Source organism: Sarcophilus harrisii, chromosome 5, assembly GCF_902635505.1.
Source record: "Sarcophilus harrisii chromosome 5, mSarHar1.11, whole genome shotgun sequence".
Lineage (NCBI taxonomy): Eukaryota > Metazoa > Chordata > Mammalia > Dasyuromorphia > Dasyuridae > Sarcophilus > Sarcophilus harrisii.
The window spans coordinates 54,949,320-54,954,009 of NC_045430.1; positions in this window are offsets into that span (position 1 = coordinate 54,949,320).

Sequence of the window (4,690 nt, forward strand, 5' to 3'; positions counted from 1 at the left end):
AAAAGGCTATTAAATTAAAAAAAAAAGAGAGAGAGAGAAAAACATGCAAACATGTTCTAATCATATAAAAATAAATTTGTGTGTGTGTGAGAGAGTTTGTGTGGCTGATTATAATTCACTGTTTTTTTTAAGTTATAATGAAAAAAGGTGTGTTATAAGATGTTCTATGAAACACTAGAAAGACCTGACTCACCTTCTTCTTCTGACACATTTATGTGGAGTTTAAAATTTTACAAACCTCAATTAAAAAAACTGAGAGGGGTGGAGCCAACATAATGGAGAGGACACACGGTTCTTTCTGACCTTCTTCTACTTCCATCACACTAATTACCAAATCCAGCCCCTGAATTAGCTCTGGATTAGCAGAATCCATGAATATTGGGAGTGTAACAAATTACCAGCAGAAGACAATTTTGAAGATCGCTAGAAAAGGTCTCTTTCAATCAGGCATGGAGAGAGGTGGGCCAAAGGCAAACAAACTGAGCACAGACACCAGTGCAGGCAATGTAGACCTGAGGAGGTACAGGCTCCACATGGTGGAGAATCTACAGCAGAGTTGGCTATTCTGTCATGGTTGCAGTAGATCAACAGAGAAGTTATAAAACATCCAACACAAACACAAAAAGTTAATAGTGAACCCTGAAATGCCAGAATCTCATGGGACCTAGCCACACACACCCAGCACCAGGAGTGAGTCAGCACCAACTCAGCACAGCCGCTGCCACTTGTAGAGGAAGATTGGACAATCTCCCTTACCCTAAAAACAGATCTGAACTTTTAAAAAATGCATAATAAAGGAAAAAGAATGCTGACCATAGAACATTTTTATGGTGAAAGAGAAGAACAGATTTCAAACTCTGAGCAGATTAAAAGGAGATCATCTCTAGATAGCGCTCCCCAAAATAATATAAAGTGATCCCCATCAAACAAGGCTCTCTTAGAAGAAACTATAAAAGATCTTAAAACAGAGCTGGAAGAAAAATGGGGAAAGGAAATGAAAACTTTACAAGAGGGTTTAGAAAAGGCAATGCAGGAATTATCTGAAGAAAATTCACTACAAAATAGTGAAATGGAAAAAGCATAAAACTCCTTAAAATATATTTGACAAAATGGAAAAAGAAGACAACTCCCAAAAAAACAGAATTTGTGAAATGGAAAAAAGAAAATAGCTTCCTGAAAAACAAAATTTGTGAAATGGTAAAAAAAAATTCCATAGAAAAAAAATGACTCATTTAAAAATTCAATTGGACAAATACAAAAAGAAGTGAAAAAAAAAGTAAACTGAAGAAAACAATTCACTAAAAATCAGAACTGAACAAATGGAAATGAATGACTCAATAAAAAATAGAAAAAAAATGTATTATACCTAATTGGGAAAACAACTGACCTGGAAAATACATCTAGGAGAGACAATCTAAGGATTATTAGACTTCCAGAAAATCGTGATAAAAAAAGCAGCGTAGACACTCTTTTCCAAGAAATCATCAAAGAGAACTGCACTGATGTCAGAGAATCAAAAGATGAAATAATTCACTGAATATCTTCTGAAAGAGTGCCCAAAATTAAAATTCCAAGGAATATCATGGCTAAATTTCAGAATTATCAGACCAAGAAAAAAATATTACAAGCAGCCAGAAAAAAAAAAAATAATCTGATTATTTAGTGCTATACCAATCAAATTCCCAAGAAACTATTTTACTGACCTAGAAAAAATAACAACAAAATTCATCTGAAAGAACAAAAACTCAAGAATTTTAAGGGAATTAATGAAAAAAAAAAAGCAAATGAAGGTAGCCACGTCTAAACCTATATTATAAAGCAGAGGTCATCAAAACCATTTGGTACTGGGTAAGAAATAGACTAATTGATCAGTGGAATAGTTTAGTTTCACAGGACAAAATAGTCAATAACTTTAATACTCTAGTGTTTGACAAACCCAAAAACTCCAGCTGTGGGGATAAGAATTCACTATTTGACAAAAACTGCTGGGCAAATTGGAAACTAGTATGGCAAACACTAGGCATTGACCCACATATAATACCATATACTAAGATAAGGTCAAAATGGGTTTATGATCTAGACACAAACAAATTAGAAGACAATAGGATAGTTTATGTCTCAGACCCATGGAGGAGGAGTAAATTTATGACCAAAGAAGAACTAGAGATAATTACTGATCACAAAATAGAAAATGTTGATTATATTAAGTTAAAAAGTTTTTGTACAAACAAAACTAATGCAGACAAGATTAGAAGGGAAGCAATAAACTGGGGAAACATTTTTACAGATTCTGATAAAGGACTCATTTCCAAAATATGTAGAGAAATTTATAAGAAATCAAGCCATTCTCCAATTGATAAATGGTCAATGGATATGAACAGACAATTTTCAGATGAAGAAATTAAAACTATTTCTAGTAATATGAAAAGGTGCTCCAAAACATTATTGATCAAAGAAATGCAAATTAAGACAACTTAATAAGATACCACTACATACCTGTCAGATTGGCTAAGATGACAGGAAAAGATAATGTTGCTGAGTGTTGGAGGGAAGGGGGGAAAACTGGGATCCTGATATATTGTTGTTGGAATTGTGAACAGATCCAACCATTCTGGAGAGCAATTTGGAACTACGCTCAAAAAGTTAGCAAACTGTTCATACCCTTTGACCCAGCATTGTTTCGATCAATTCTGATGATGTGGCTCTCTTCAACAACAAGATGATTCAAACCAGTTTCAATTATTCAGTGATGAAGAGATCCATCTACTCCCAGTGAGAAGATTGTGAGAACTGAGCATGGACCATAACATAACATTTTCACTCTTCTGTTGTTGTTTGCTTGCATTTTGTTTTCTTGATCAAGTTTTTTTTCTTCTTGATCAGATTTTTCTTGTGCAGCCAAATAACTGTATGAATATGTGTGTATATATATATATATATATATATATATATATATATATATATACATGTTTTAACATATATTTTAACATATTTATTATGTATTGGACTACCTGCCATCTAGGGGAGGGAGTTGGGGAAGGAGGGAAAAGTTTGGAACAGAAGGTTTTGTAAGGGTTAATGTTGAAAAATTACCCATGCATATGTTTTGTAAATAAAAAGCTTTAAATAAAAATGAAAAGAAACTAAGGCAGATTTCTGAGCCAATGACCCTTCATTAAAGTGTCTATAGAATCCTCTGATGAAATTGACCCACAATTTTTCTCATGATCTGAAATGCTCATAATCCCCAAGACCTTGATTTTTATGTACCATGATTGCAGATATACAAAAGAAGCATGGTAAAAAACCTCATTGCTTGAAGGCCAAAAATGATGTATCAATCTAAAATGATATATGATCATGGAGGTCTCAGATTGGGCAAAATACAAATCTTCTCCACTAACTAAGTGGTCACAAGCTGGTCATAAGATGGTTAGCTGGTCATGCCAGGCAAGAGACAGTAGTCCAGAGGTACAAAAATAAGTTGAGAAACTTTCCAAAGAATAAAGGCATCCCATCCATTCTGTGTTAAGACATGAAACTTGAGCAATACAATATGGAGATATCTTTGTCAGAATTCTTGTGGTTGCACAAGTGAGATTCTTAACTAATAAAAAGCAATGAACATTATATTAAAGTTTGAGGCTTATTATGAATAATTAATATCCTGTCTAATGTTATTTGTATGATTTGTGCAAAAAAATCAAATTGATTAAAACTATTGGAATAGAGTATGGATGCCAATGAATCATATTTCACATTCACTAACCACATGATCATGGGTGAATCAGGATCATAGCTTTAAATATCAAAAGACCTTAGAGCTAGCAGATCCAATCTTTTATCTTTTTACAAATAAGGAAACTGAGCCACTCAATGTCTCTGAGACTTGAGCAATTTCCTGAGTTATATTATAAATGAATTTCAAAGGGAGATAGACTCTAGATTTGGGAATACTTACAGAAACTTAATCAAAGGTCTTTGGCATATAGAGGTACACAGAGTGAGAGATAAGCATAACCTGTATGCTTAAATCTTAATTCACATAATTAGAGAGGGATGAAGTATGGCATGTTGTTATAATATAATGTGGCTGATTTTCTTTTTAAAAAATTGTAAGCATTTAAATGAAAAATAAAATCTTATCAAAATATTTTTGCACTTATTTTTATTAAAACATTTTATTTTAAAAACATATGCATAGATAATTTTCAACATTCACTCCTGCAAAACCTTGTGTTCCAAATTTTCCCTCCCTTTCCCCCACCCAATTCCCTAGACAGCAAGTAATTGAATATATATTTCCACAATTATCATGCTGCAAAAGAAAAATCAGATCAAAAAGAAAAAAAAATGAGAAAGAAAACAAAATGCAAACAAACAACAAAAAAGAATGAAAATACTATGTTGTGGTCCATACTCAGTCCCCTCAGTCCTCTCTCCGGGTACAGGTGTCTCTCTTCATCACAAAACCATTGGAAGTGGCCTGAATCATCTAATTATTGAAGAGAGCCACGTCCATCAGAATTGATCATCACATAATCTTGCTTTTGCTATGTATAATGATCTCCTGGTTCTATTCACTTCCCTCAGCATCATTCTATCAAATCATCTGCTGATCATTACCTATAGAACAATAATATTCCACTACATTCTTATACCATAATGTTTTCAGGCATTCTCCAACTGA